Raw genomic sequence first — 15,826 nt, forward strand, 5'->3', positions numbered from 1 at the left:
GCCTCGTGATGACTGGGTGTTGTGTGATGTCCTTAGGTTAGTTAGTTTTAAGTAGTTCTAAGTTCTAGGGGACTGATGATCATAGATGTTAAGTCCCATAGTGTTCAGAGCCATTTGAACCCAACTGTATTAAGAAAACCGCTGGGGGAAAAAGTGTGTCGCACATTGTAGCCGATATTAAATTTCACTTTAATTTCAATTTTCCTCCTTTTTTTAAGGAAATAATAAAAGGAAAGTGGATAACTGTGAACAGCAGTACGCTCTTGTGCGCAGTAGGCTGTTATTAAGTTGGCAGCAATTACGTGGCGCAGCGTGCGGGGCACTTGGCTAGGCCTCTCGGGTTTCGCGTAATACACTCAGCTGAGCTCGACGTCCCCGCGGCCCGGAGCGGGCGGCCGGCTCTGCGGCAACTGTTCCGCGCTGTGGAGGGGAGGGCTGGGGCACAGAGGTGGTGGCGGGGGGGGGGGGGGGTGACGGTGACTCCACGGGCGCCTCGTGGGCTGGACGTAGTCTGCTCGCTCCTAAATGAGAGTAATACGGAAAAAACTGTCGACAGGCGCCCAGAATCCTCAACCAGACAAAAAAGCTTCTCTCCGCAGAACGGGATTACTGTTTCTACCCAGATATTTCGGGAAAAAACCTGAAAAATTATACTGCTATGATATCAACAGCTCAGGAAAACGCGAATTCAAAACTTAGCGAAGTGTAGTTAATCCACTGAGAAGAATATGTAATAGTGACATATAAGGAACGTAAGGAGAAAATTTAAAGATGCAGTAAATGAAGCAGGCGAAAGGGAATACGAGATCTATGAAGATGAGTGAGAGGAAGTGCAAAATGGGGAAGCAAGAATGTATAGAGGACAATTGTAAGGATTTAGAAAGATACACGCAAACTTCTCTCAAACTTCAAGAAGGAAGTAATAATTCCAATAACACGAGTGTTTTACAGAAACTTGGAACAACTGACAGAAGCCGACCTCGGGGAGGATCAGTTTGTTTTCTGCAGAAATGTAGGAACCCGCGAGGCAATAATGACCCTACGACTTCTAAGAGAAGACAGGATGATGAGGAAAGGCAAATCTACGTCTATACTACTTGTAGACATAGAGAAAGCTTTTGACAGTCTTCATTGGAGCACTCTATTTCAAATTCTGATGAAGGCTAGCATAAATTACTGGGGGCGAAAGGCTATTTACAACTTGTACAGAAACCAGACGGCAGTTAAGAGAGTCGAGAGGCATGAAATGGGAGCAGTGGTTGACAAGGGTGTGAGACAAGATTGTATGTAGCCTATACATGATGTCATTCAATCTGTAGACTACGCAAGCATTAAATGAAACCAAAGCAAAACTTGGAGAAGGAATTAAAGTCCAAGGAGTAGAAAATAATTTTTTTAGGTTTACCGATGTCAGAGACACCGAAGGGCTAGCAAGAGCAGTTAAACGGAATAGACAGGGTCTTGAAAGGAGGGTATAAGATGAACATCAACAAAAGAAAAATAGAGATTATGGAATGTAGTCGAATTAAATTAGGTGATGCTGATAGACTTAGATTAGGAAACAAGACACTTAAAGTAGTAGATGAGTTTTGCTACTTGTGCAGGAAAGTAACTAATGATAGCGGAAGTATTCGAGATATAAAATTTTGAAGAGCAATTTTTTATCATCAAATATAGAAGACTGTCTTGAAAGTTTGTGAATGGCTTTTAGCCACCTGTGGAATTGAGACACGGACGATAAACAGTTTGGACAAGAGGAGAATAGAAGCTTTGGAAATGTGGTGCTACAGAGGAATGCTGAAGATTGGATAGGTAGATAATGTAACTAATGAGAAGGTACTGAATAGAAAGGAGGAGAAAAGAAATTTGTGGCACAGTCTGACTAGAAGAAGGACTAGGTTGACACGATACATTTTGCAAGACATCCAGGGATCACCAGTTTAGCACCGGAGGGAAGAGTGGGGTGTAAAAATCGTAGTGGGAGACCAAGTTCATATAGCAAGCGAAGTCAGAAGGATATAGGCTGCAGTAGTTGCCGCTTGCATGGGATAGATCAGCATGGGAGTTGCATGAAACGGGTCTTAGGACTGAGGACAACAACAACAAGCAACAAGGAATCTTTGCATAACACGATCAGACACGTAAAGAAATTCGTTCCCTTAATATACGTAATTGTGTGTATTTCCCTTGATCTGTTTTGGTTTAAACTTTGGTGAAGACCTAAGGTTGGGGAAGGAAAGCATGTGAAACATACTTACCATGTTCCGCAGTGAAGATTTCATAATAGCCTAATTAAATTACGAAGTCCTTTTTGCGGGTAATCTTAAATTATTTGTACTAATTTCTGATTTGTCACTTCGCTTCCCCAACGCCTTTTTAAATTGTACTATAGCGCCTCTATAATGCTCAAGGGGGTGCAAGAAGGTAACGTCTCTTGAGTCTTGAAAGTCTCTTCGGGTCTGCTGAAAATCGACTTGATATTTCGGCAATCAAAATGGTCGCCATCTTCATGGAGAATGCTGCTTCTGCTGATGAATCCCGCTGAGAACTGACACCAGGCTGCAAATCGACGTCCTATATAGGCCAACGCATTACGAGGCTACAACAGCCGGAAAAATCGGCAGTAGCAGAACACTGCTTAAATCAGAGACACGATACGAAATTTGATGAAACTGTGGTAGTTGCCAACATTTCCGGTTTTTTGAACAGTGTCTACAGAGAGGCAATTGAAATTAGTTTGGTGGATAATTTAATCAACAGAGACAATGGGTTTCGTCTTACCAAGACGTGGAATCCTGTATTACCTCGCATCAAAATTGAAAGTTTTTCGGTCTGTCCCTGAGTGCAATATATCGTTGCCGCCAGTGTTCTACTAAGGGCGGCGCCACTTCCCTGTCTTGGAGGGCAGCAACCGTGATGGGCGACGCACGCACCTTGTACTGAACGGTGGCCTATATAAGAGTCGATTTACAGCCTGGCGTCAGTTTTCAGCGGAAGCAGCATTCTACATGAAGATGACGACCAGTTGGATCGCCGAAATATCGCGTCAAGTTGATTTTAGGATCCAGCAGCAAACCCGAAGAGACTTTCAAGGCTTGTTATGCCGGGAAAGCTTACGAAGTCACAATGTCTCTTAAGTGTTTTAAGACAAAACTGTTATATCTTTCCAAGTAACACAAACGTTTTTAACATTCTACATCTTTTTTCTCCACAACTGATATCAGAAGGAGATTCAGCATTGGCCGTTGAAGTAGCAAACTTTATTTCTGTTGAAAATCGATTTCAGTTATTGCGTGACCATCATCAGTGTTAATATTAAACCCCCGTGAACTCGCACATACAAGCAGTAAAATTGCATTATGTTCACATACAAATGACGAGTACTTGTCAAACTGCAGGTACAAAATCGAACTGAAGCAGAAATAAATATTTCTACTTCAACGACCAATGCTGGACCGCCCTTAGTTATTAAGGTTTGTGTGAAGTTCGCTGTGCACGGAAACCCTGATGAAGTCCCCATTTATTCTTTTTGCCTACATATTTATGTCTCAGCGCAGTTGACGAACACATATCTGCCAACGAGAGACCAATTTGTTGATACCGACAGTGTCCGATGTTTGACTTGGTTGACGACGCCACCGCTTCACCTCTGCACTCACCGCTTCATCTCTATAAAGTGAAGTCCTGGAAGATGTTCTTTAAAGTTTAAAAACAGATGACAGTCGGATCTGGGGCAAGTCGGGACTGCAGGGAATATGATCGATAACAGTGAATATAAGGAATCGGTTTGTTGCAGATTTTGCAGCGTTCCTGTGTGGACAGGCATTCTGAAGATCAACTCCTTGAATTCGAAACTCGATTGCAGCACACTGTTTATCAGATGTCGATATAGTTACGTTGTTCATCATCACGTTGCACGCATAGGAGCCCCGTAGCGACGAAGTGCTGTAAATCTACAGATATGAAGAATAAATATGCAGAATGTTCTCAGAGTTTGTTTTATTATGAACGTTTAAGAGTTTTCGCATACAACATTCGAAGGCATTATTTTTCAGTCGTCCTCGTAATTTATTGAGGATTAATAAGAGGTTGTAAAAAACTGAAGCTCAATCTGATGCTTAGAAAGGAGCACCCATTAGACAACTCCCTGCCCTGAACGTGCCTAAAGCAAAGAATTCACTTTCTGTCTTAACAATCATAGTATAGACTGGGCGTCCCAGGAGTAATGGTCACTTCAAGCGATATGAGAGGAACGATCATTTGAAGCATAATACTTCATACAGACTTATGCCTTATGCCGAATGGTTTCCGAAATAGAACACATTTAATGTACATTGTTATTTATTTTCTGTATTATATATTACACTGTCACGTTCATGCAAGTGAAAACAGTTAGTAAACCTTACGACATGCTTTTCTACACTACTGGCCATTAAAATTGCTACACTACGAAGATGACGTGCTATAGAGGCGAAATTTAACTGACAGGAAGAAGATGCTGTGATATACAAATGATTAGCTTTTCAGAGCATTCACACAACGTGCTGACGTGAGGAAAGTTTCCAACCGATTTCTCATACACAAACAGCAGTTGACCGGCGGTCCCTGGTGAAACGTTGTTGTGATGCCTCAAGTAAGGAGGAGGAATGCATACCATAACGTTTCCAACTTTAATAAAGGTCGGATTGTTGCCTACAGCAATTGCGGTTTATCGTATCGCGACATTGCTGCAAGCGTTGGTCGAGATCCAGTGACTGTTAGCAGAATATGGAATCGGTAGGTTCAGGTGGGTAATACGGAACGCCGTGCTGGATCCCAACTGCCTCGTTTCACTAGCAGTCAAGATGACGGGAATCTTATCCGCATGGGTGTAACGGATCGTGCAGCAACGTCTCGATCCCTGAGCGTTTGCAAAACAACAACCATCTGTACCAACAGTTCGACGACGTTTCCAGCAGCATGGACTATCACCTCGGAGACCATGGCTGCAGTTACCCTTGACGCTGCATCACAGACAGGTGCGCCGGCGATGGTGTACTAGACGACGAACCTGGGTCCACGAATGGCAAAACGTCATTTTTTTTCGGATGAATCCAGGTTGTGTTTACAGCATCATGATGGTCGCATCCGTTTTTCGCGACATCGAGGTGAACGCACATTGTAAGCGTGTATTCGTCATCGCCATACTGGCGTATCACCCGGCGTGATGGTATGGGGTGCCATTGGTTACACGTCTCGGTCACCTCTTGATCGCACTGACGGCACTTTGAACAATGGACGTTACTTTTCAGATGTGTTACGACCCGTGGCTCTACCCTTCATTCGATTCCAGCGAAACCCTACATTTCAGCAGGATAATGCACGACCGCATGTTGGAGGTCCTGTACGTGCCTTTCTGGATACAGAAAATGTTCGACTGCTGCCTTGGCCAGCATATTATCCAGATCTCTCACCAATTGAAAACGTCTGGTCAATGGTGGCCGAACAACTGGCTCGTCACAATAAGCCAGTCACTACTCTTGATGAACTGTGGTATCGTGTTGCAGCTGCATGGGCAGCTGTACCTTTACACGCCATCCAAGCTCTGTTTGGCTCAATGTCCAGGCGTATCAAGGCCGTTATTACGGCCAGAGGTGGTTGTTCTCGGTACTGATTTCTCAGCACCTATGCACCCAAATTGCGTGAAAATGTAATAATAACATGTCAGTTCTAGTATAATATATTTGTCCAATGAATACCCGTTTATCATCTGCATGTCTTCTTGTTGTAGCAAAATTAATGGCCAGTAGTGTAATTTCTGTATTATGTATTACACTGTCATGTTCACGCATGTGACAACAGTTAGTAAACGTTACGACATGCTTTTCACAAAACATCGATTGAAAAAATTTTACCACATTCGCGTCTAAGGGTTATCGTAGGCGTCACATGTTGCTACTGTATAGCGCTTTCGTGCAGTCTTGGGAGTATATGCTTGCCAGGACGCCTCTGCACGCTCCGTAATGAGGGTAGCAGCGTCCATGATACGACAGAGCAGTTCATATCGTGTATTGACCTTTCGTTTGTACACTTCAGAGTTCATCCAGACCCATCAATAAAAATGTAATGGCACAAGTTCTGTCGGTTTTTGTGACCACTTAACTGCACTATCAGGACCGGTGTAGCGTTTTGTGTAAGTGTGACTGAGACATTTCCTAACACGTCTGATAAAATTTGGTGGGGCTGGGAGAACATTGCAGTCAGTGTGGCCAAAGGAACGTCGTCAAGGTGTCCAACAAGCAAATTTTCCAAAAAAGAAAAGATGCCAAGCTATATCTAAGTGCAAACCCAACAAACTTGTGCATAGGCATCCAGACTGCAAGTGCTGATTGACTTGCCTTGTCAGACTTAGCGTATAAATTAAGTTTCAAACTTAATCCGTCTAAACCACAACCAGTCTTAGTTGCTCATAAAAGCTTCACAACCCTCAATACAGGAAATCTCTTTCACCGTTGATTCTAAACGGTATAGAAATAATCTTTCCTTCTTCTGCAAAGAACTTGGGAATAATTCTGGACCATCACCTAGACTAGACTGAACACACACTAGCAGTCTGTAAGAAAGTGTCGGCGTCACTTAACTCACTACAGAAATTAAAAACAGTGTTTCCTTTCGAGCTTAAAAAGAAGCTTTGGAGTCATTTATATTCTCTATACCTATTTATGGCGATGCTATTCCCCAAGGACGTTCATACGAAAGCTCAGGCAGGGTGTAACCTGCGAAGAATGCTTGTGCACAAAAAATTTGTGTCAGTCTCTTTTTTTACGATATCAATCCTGCCTGCAAACAGTTATCAGGGCTATGTGTCCATAAGCGCAGTGATTGTCACGTCGCCGGTCGCTGTGGCCGAGCGGTTGTAGGCGCTTCAGTCCGGAACCGCGCTGCTGCTACAGTCGCAGGTTCGAATCCTGTCTCGGACATGGATGTGTGTGATGTCCTTAGGTTAGTTAGGTTTTAGTAGTTCTAAGTCTAGGGGACTGATGACCTCAGACGTTATGTCCCATAGTGCTTAGAGCAATTTGAACCATTTCTTTTATTGTCACGTACTATGTTTGCTCTACCCTCGTCTCAATTACTGCACTCTCTCTTATTTACCTTCAACGTTTACACTACTATCTGAACAGCACAGGAGAAATAGCCGCTAGCAACACAGTTAAATCCTCTCTGTAGCATACTCTCTAAATCATTCTCCATGTCAGGGACTCGACTCGGGAGCAATCTTCCACAAAGTATCAAAGAAACAAAATCCCTTCCCACCTTCAAATGACAGACAACAGCCCACCTTCTATCACAACAGACACCTATATCCTACTCATATCCTCAGCTTAGTCTCGGAAACTGATATTCCCCACCCCCATCCCCTTTTGGCAGCACAGCTATTTGTATCTTATTGATTCGTATCTTCTACTGTCAGAGTCATCTCAGTCTTCTCCTATCTACGTTCTTCTCACTCTCGATGTCTGTAATCATACTGAAAAGCTCCACAATAAATTATATAATTTATCATATTATTATTGTGGTTATCATTATTAGTCTATTGTTATTATTAGTTTCAATTATAACTTTTATCACTACTATCATTGTTAATATCATTATGACTATTATAACTGAACCTTTTCGTGAAATCTTTAGTATGTATCGTTCCTGGTCAGATGTAAGACAGGTCATTAAGGCCCTAATCTTATCAGGTTAGATTAGCAATAAATAAATAAATTATTAGTTCTATACCGTCATGCGCTTTTCTAAATGACGGGACCTATCAAAATTTTAGAGATGATACTGTACCAAACCTTGATAGAAAAGCGAACTTTGAAACCATTAATGAGCAGCTGGTGTTTTGTTACTTTCATTCCGAATAAAAGTGGCTTCATCGGTATTAATGGAAGCAAATGAGCGTTTTAATTTAACCAGTGAGAAAATTCGAGTGGCTTGTGGCTAATGTGACGCTTGCGGATACGCTATATGTGAAAAGAGTACAAGTTTTCTGCATGTAACGTCCAGTATATACGTGTTCGTGGGAGATTTATACGTGCAGAAAGTCACCATGTGCTGGTAGTAGGACTAAGTTCCCTAATGTCACCAAAGCGTTGCTATTCGAACACCAAATATTTTGAAAAAAAAAAAAAGATGGTAACTTGGAAGAATATCTATTTTCCGCAATGTGCTGAAAACATGGCTAAATACAGGATTTTGACTTGTGGGAAAGAGCTGACAGTATTGAAACTTCCTGGCAGATTAAAACTGTGTGCCCGACCGAGACTCGAACTCGGGACCTCTGCCTTTCACGGGCAAGTGCTCTACCAACTGAGCTACCGAAGCACGATTGACGCCCGGTACTCACAGCTTTACTTCTGCCAGTACCTCGTCTCCTACCTTCTGAATTCTCAGCACCTATGCACCCAAATTGCGTGAAAATGTAATCACATGTCAGTTCTAGTATAATATATTTGCGAGTTCGAGTCTCGGTCGGGCACACAGTTTTAATCTGCCAGGAAGTTTCATATCAGCGCACACTCCGCTGCAGAGTGAAAATCTCATTCCAGCCGACAGTATTCTTTGACAACACAGCAGCACTACAATTGAAGAAGCCGTAAGCATACACCATATCTACATACTCATCATTCGTGCAGATATGTGGCATTTTAGCTAGTGCGCGAACACAGTTAACCGATGCTTCTGTCTGATACACTCTCAATCCCTCGTGCCACTACGCTCACAACACACAATGTACAACTGCGCAATGAAAGGGTTATTTTAATGGGAGAAAGACATCCCGAGCGAAGAGGTTGAAAGTAACTACGTACTTTGAGGTAGAAGAAAACGTCAGAGAAGCTTGGTGGGCAGCACACGTCCGTGTGCGGCATTATCCGAAAAACAAATGTACGCTCTATTCTAGCTCAAGAACCATTCCGAACAGGGCATATATCCATGTGAAGATTACTTCCAATGAACTTATCTGTCATATCCCTGAATAAGGACCAATCCTCCCCCGACACACTGTACATTAAGAACGAAAGGGGACAGCACAGTCGACCACAGACGCAATTGAATATGAACATTTTCTCGAAGGCCCACAAAAATATTAACGAAGAGAGTCACAGACCGAAAAGGGTAAAAAGGCACTGAAATAGAGGCAAAAGTGCCTGAAAACGAGAATTCACTACGGGACCAATAAGAAAAGCCACACACATAAGTGACCAGAGCGCACAAGAAATAAAACACGTTATTGAAGGTGAGCGAGAAAGATATTATTGACAGCACTTGCTACTAGAACTGTGGCAAGCTCTCTGTTCTGTATCTCTCCTGCGTCCTCGCAAAACACACAAATTTGCTTATCAAATTATAGTCAAAATTAAAATCATTGCTGGTCTTACAGACTTGTTAATCTCTAACCAGGAGAGTGTGGAATAACAACGAACACGATTTCACTTTTTCATCAAGAAAGTAAAAATACTTTTTTGCTTCTTTTTATTTCAGTATACACTCAGCCAACTTTACTGTTTCTCAGTTTGAATGCTATAGATTCCATAGTCACATGACTCAATGGCTATCGAAGCTACAAGATTAATAACAGACGATTTTGTGCACTCCCCAGATGGAGCACTGAAGTGAATTGTGAAACTTGTTTCTATTGCAAGACGAAAATAATTGTTATGTAGAAAGTAAGATCACTATTTAAATTGAGAAAGTCGAAGACAGTGTGCATTAACCCCAGACTAACAGCTCGTAATTAGTTGAAGGTGTCTCCAATAGAACGGGAAACAGGTTTCTTTACGTATTAGATATATTGCTTTTTAAAGCAGGTAATGTACGATTAATTGATGACAATTTTTAATGCTCCTCAGTAAGACAGCTGATATGAAATGCGGTTTCTTATTGCTTTTTCTGGATCCCATTAGAATTTTATGACGTATAGGACTGTGTTCCACTACTGTAACAGTTGTGTAACTGCTATAACGAAATTTCAGAGGAGGAACTCTGCCGAAATGCCATTCATGGGCTCCTTCTAAGCACCAAATTTTAAAAGTGTAAAATGACAGATAGTCGATTATGGCTATTCATGTCTAATCCAGAAAATTTGATTGGGAAGTTTCGCACTTCTATAGTTGCAAAATCTAGGCAATATGGCGAAGCTAAAAACACTCTCGTAGAATACTTAAGAAAAATAACGCATTAAATTGTGTAAATGAACGACTATTATTAAGTGAGACTTATCTTCAGAGTTTCACTTTAAAAATTAGCTTTAGTAGTGGTTTACATTGGCAGTTGCAGCGCTTGGATTGTATGACAGGTTGTTTGAGAAACTGCGTCTATTGCAAACAGAGTCGAAACAGAATATAATTTCCGAGGAAGTGTGTTGAGTCGCCTAGTAAAGAAAACCAGATCATTTCTAAGTGAAGTTCCAAAATCCTAATAGTATGTTTCATACTTCTTTAATTTTCTGGCACAAAATTTGACAAAATGTTATCTGATTTCTGATAGTATGAAAGGAAGTCTCTTGAAATCAGATATTTAATATTTTCTTTATCTCTTTTGGCTTACCTGTGACAATGAATAACACTCGGGCAATTGGTCTCTGGAAACTGCTACTGCTATTGAAAGCTATTAAAAACGCGAGTCTCACATACAGACTAACTACAGATGAACTCCGTGTGCAATGAGTCGACGTAGTGCGTGTGCCTTTTAAATTGAAATTGTGAAACTTTATCTAATGAATGACAAATATTGGGAAATGAATATTGGTGTGGTCAATTACGTTTATGTTGATTCGTTTAAATGTTGTATTGCCAATTTTAGGAAAGACACTTTACAAAAGTATTCTTCACCATAATCAAGACCTGCAAAGGAATGACAAACTCCGAAAATACTTTAAGGTTGTTTCGTAAACGGTGTCATGTTCAAAGAATTATTATGATATATATATATATATATGTGTGTGTGTGTGTGTGTGTGTGTGTGTGTGTGTGTGTGTGTTCATCGTAGATTACAATAGGTTGCATTAACTGAGTTAATCTTTCCTGATTTGTCGCTAATGTTGCCTTATAAGGAAGAGGGGGAATTTCTGCGTTGGATACTTAATTGTTACAGTGGTATGCAGGTAGCACCTCGCACGCAACTAAAGCAAACATAAATTATTACCGTATTGCGAAGTCTTCATCAAATCAATAAAAAAATATTTTTCTCTCGCACTAAAGGTATCAAAAACATATTATAAAATTAATCTCCTCAATGTCGCGCAGAAAGTCGGTGCGACTGTTGCCCATGTATCGACTTTATAAGGGATAGCGGTAGCGTATAAAAGGATATTACTGCTTACTCGTAATTACTACGCAGAAAACTGGATGAGATCTTTTACGGAGTTGAGAGTAGTATTATCTCGTAATACTCTAAATAAGGTTTCAAAATAATTATTCCAGGGTCATCTGCACTGATCTCCCTCCTATTTTAAACCCCGTTTCAAAATCTTGTCATGTAAATGTATTTATGGATAATTTAGCTGTAAGAAAGAGGGTTTCCACCCTCAAAAAGGCATGAGACAGAGATAATATGCAATAGTCCATCATAATCATGATGTACACAGTTACAAGATACAAACAGTTAAACACTTAAGTTACAGCACCAAAACCATCATTATTTTATAAATTTGTTGCTAATAATCGTTTAGAAGTTCTATGAGACAGGGAGCTCAGAATTACGATAATGAAAGAGAAAAAAAATATTTCTTAAAACTAACTTCAGCTCAGAATAGGGTGTATAACACTGCCGATTTGAACTGAAATTAAATCGAGTATTGCTGTGATTTTACCATCAAGCTACTGTTTTTCGTAACGTTTTTGCTCTCTACAGATACAGCAACCTTACGTGGAGACCCCATACATCCTCACACAAAATATTTCTTGAAAGGAAAATGTTAATTTGCTTATATATAGATACATCAACAACCAGGATCACTTGGTGGTTAACATTGTAACTATTGTGCGTGTTTTGTCACGTTATCTTAACAAGTGTAGATCTTTGAGTACACATTCTTCTCGCCTTTCCGGATGATGCATCACTACGCCTAAGAGTGACAGTGTAGTTGGCACTAAGAGTCATATCAGCAGAAGGACGATCTCAATTCACTGATGTTTACTATCACGTGTTGATAAACGTGGACGCATCACTTGAAAGGTGGCTACACTGAGCCACAGCGCCAGAGATTGCGCCAAAGAGTATTATTCAGCCGCCTCCACTGGCAGTTCTTATCGAGAAGTCGTGGTGGAGAGTGCTTGTTGAGATGTAGCAGTGGTGAGTCGTTGTTGAGAAGTTCCCATGGAGAGTACTTGTTCAGAACTTGTAGTATTGTTTTGATGGGCTAGACACCAGATGTTGTTGGATTAGGGATGCTGTAATGTGCTTTTCGTCAATATATATGAAGGTAAAAAAAATTCCTTTTTTTTCATTATTTCAATGTCTTAAACAATAATGCCTATTGGTCACAGGTTCAGCCAACAAAGTATCTTGCTCGTGTTCTTGTATTAGACTGTATTTCTGGTTTCTATGTGCAATTATAGATTTCTGTTTATTTTTTTAATTACTTCAGTATAAATGGTGTTTAAAATATCTGGTCTTATTGAGGAAGAACCGTGCCAGATGTGTACGTTGAATCACACTTCCACACACAGAACAGCGACACTTGTGCCTTGTTGCTTCGTAGCTTTCATAGTTGCTGGGGACTTAATTAATTAATTGTGTTAACGGAAATTTTCTTTCATTCTTTGTAGTTGTTCTATGCAGTCAGATTGCGTACAAATACTAATCAGGGCCAACCGTTTACGAGACTTCGGAATCAGACAGACAGCGACTAAAAATTAAAAAAAAATATTTGCATTATATATAATTAAGCCCTCATGCACACTTTTATCCTGTTCACTGTGATCTGGCCACAAGCTACTGGTTTCGGTTTATGAAGACATTTAAAATCGCTTGTGTATGCAAGATTCATAAAGAGGAAATCCTTCAGTTATAATTCTAGAGCACGTATGAAACTACTGAGAGCCCTTCTGGTATTTTGGAGAGATTGCTACAGTCCACAGTCCGACCCTTTCACGGATGTGTTAGAGTAGCTGGGAGATAATTTCCCCTATTTTGGTCAATCACAAAGGTTTTGGAATTTGTATGTTGAGGTGTCACATTTGTACATATATAAGTGACAGGCCTGGTATTTCGTCCAATGTTTCTATAAGAATTGTTTATTTTTGCCAATGGAGATATTTCTTTCCTTACAAGAGCTACTACGGTTCCTCTTTACTTAGAGAACACCTGTTTCGAAACACACAACTCCAGTTCCAGTTTCACGTCATTGTATGTTCACCGTGCTCAAAGAAAGTGTCAGACGTTCAACTATGAACAACCTGAAAGGGCACCTCCGCTGAAAATCTACTTCTTAAGTGAATTTATGATTCCTTGGCCAAGTTAAATATACAGTGGTGCACTTGAAAATGAAGCTGTGTGGTTCAAGACCGCTTTTAAATCTAAGATACGATTGTCGTATATTTATATTTTTTCATCCTTATGTTCCTACTGGATCTCCTGAAAACCGTTGGTTTTGGAATCACTGTGTGCTCTTTACAAAGAATTTTTCACCACATAAAGCACATTATAAATTAGTTATGAACTCATTTAATTTTTAATTACGTGAATTATCATGTCACTTCGGTTTAATTACATTAGCCAACCGAATTATTTTATTACATTTTTCTGTATGCATTGAGTGCCATCTGCGATTGCCGACGCTGCAGCCGTAAACACAGAATGCCGACGGTGTCTTCATAGCATGTCACGCACAACCCGCATGTACATCTCGTAAATCTACACTCCTCATACAACTTTTTGGTATGTTGAGTCAAGTACTCGATACACTATTTCACTTCTCCACCCCCTCCCCATCCCCAACCCTATTCAAGTCACGAATTGTGCGCTGGAAGAACAATTGTTGGTAAGCCATCGTGTGAGCTCGAATCTCCCATATTTTTCTTTCATGCTTCTGCGTGAAATATACCCATGAGTAACTAATATCACCCTTTACTTCTTTGGGTATTCTCTGCCTTCTGTATCTGTGATGTCTAGTAATGGTCTCAGACTGAGGTTCAGTATACCAGTATTGCCCAAATGAGAAATTTCTTAGCTGTCTGCTCTTTGAAGATTCTTCTAAGGAATCTAATACTCACATTTCTCATAGCTGCGATTTTATGTGGTTCTTCCGCATTAAGACACATCGTATGCATACTCTCAAATAGTTGATGGGCATGTTTGCTTATAGTGACTGTTCCACAAACTTGTAGTTGTACACTGAGGTGACAAAGTTTATGGGATACCTTCTAATACAGTGTCGGTTCTCCTATTGAGCGGCATAGTACAGCATCTCGACTTTTCATGGATTCAACAAGTCGTTGGAAGTCCCCTGCAAAAATATTGAGCTGTGCTGCCTGTACAGCCGTCCATAAGTGTGAAAGTGTTGCGGTGCAGGATTCTGTGCACGGACTGACGTCTCCATTATGTCCCATAAATGTCCGGTGGGTCTCATGTCGGGCAATCTGTTCAGCCAAATCATTCACTCGAAAAGCCGAGAATGTTCTTCAAACCAATCACGAACAACTACAGCTCGGTGACATGGTGCTCTGGCATCTATCAAAATTCCATAGTTATTCGCGAACATGAAGCCCTGAATGGCTGCAAATGGTCTCCAACTAATCATTGCCAGTCAATGATCGATTCCGTTGGACCAGAGGACCCAGTACATTCCTTATTAACACAGCCCACATCATAATGGAGCCACCACAAGCTTGCACAGTGCCTTGTTGACAACTTGGGTACATGGCTTCGTGAATTCTTATCAGCTGAATTCTGGACCTACCTGACCAGGCCTCAGTTTTCTCATCGTCTAGGGTCCAACCGATATTGTCACGAGCCCAAGAGAAGAGCTAAGGGCGATATCGTGCTTTTAGCAAAGACACTTGCGTCGTTAGTCTGCTGCCACAGCCCATTAAGCCAAATTTCACCGCCCTGTCCTAAAGAATACGTTCGTCGTGTGTCCCACATTGATTTCTATAGTTATTAGAGGCAGTGTTGCTTATCAGTCAGCACTGACTTTTCTACACAGACGCCACTGGTTTCGTTCGTTGAAAAATGAAATGACCGTATGGAATTGTTGGCCGGGAGGCCCTATTCGGGTTCGGCAGCCAATAGCAAGTTCTAATTCAGTCGACGCCACACTGGGCGACTTCCGTACCGATAATGAGGATAACACAACATCCAGATGATAAGTGTAGAAAATCTCCAATCCGGCAGGGAATCGAACCCAGGCCCGCTGCATGGGAGGCAAGCACGTTACCACTCAGTTAAACAGGCTGAATTTCGGTCGTAAAGAGAAAGCGACAGCGTTGTCCGTAATGAGATGTAACACATGAAATTTAGTATTCTAGGCGCACTATTGACACTGTAAATCTCGGAATACTGAATTCCTTTACAACTTCCGAAATATCACGTGCTATGCGGCAAGTTCCAACTACCACTGCACGTCATAGTCTGTTAACTCACGTCGTGACGCTATAATCACGTTGGAAACCTTCTCACACGAATCACCTGAGTAAAAATTACAGTTCCGCCAATGCAATACCGTTTTATACCTTAGAAAATTGTCGCTGTCGCTTTCCGTGTATTTGCACGTAGCTATCCCATGATTTACAACCTCACTGTATAGTGATACCCAATTCAGGCACGATGTGTTAGTTTATTTCATCTGAGG

General features: G+C 41.1%; 1 non-coding gene across 1 annotated transcript; it reads right to left on the reverse strand.

The window, feature by feature from the left end:
• Positions 1-8,284: 8,284 nt before the first annotated feature.
• Positions 8,285-8,359, reverse strand: Trnas-uga. Its single transcript has one exon. It is a non-coding gene; the product is annotated as a tRNA-Ser (tRNA).
• Between the last annotated feature and the right edge of the window lie 7,467 nt (positions 8,360-15,826).

This window comes from Schistocerca americana, chromosome 1 (assembly GCF_021461395.2).
Source record: "Schistocerca americana isolate TAMUIC-IGC-003095 chromosome 1, iqSchAmer2.1, whole genome shotgun sequence".
NCBI classification, from domain to species: Eukaryota; Metazoa; Arthropoda; class Insecta; order Orthoptera; family Acrididae; genus Schistocerca; species Schistocerca americana.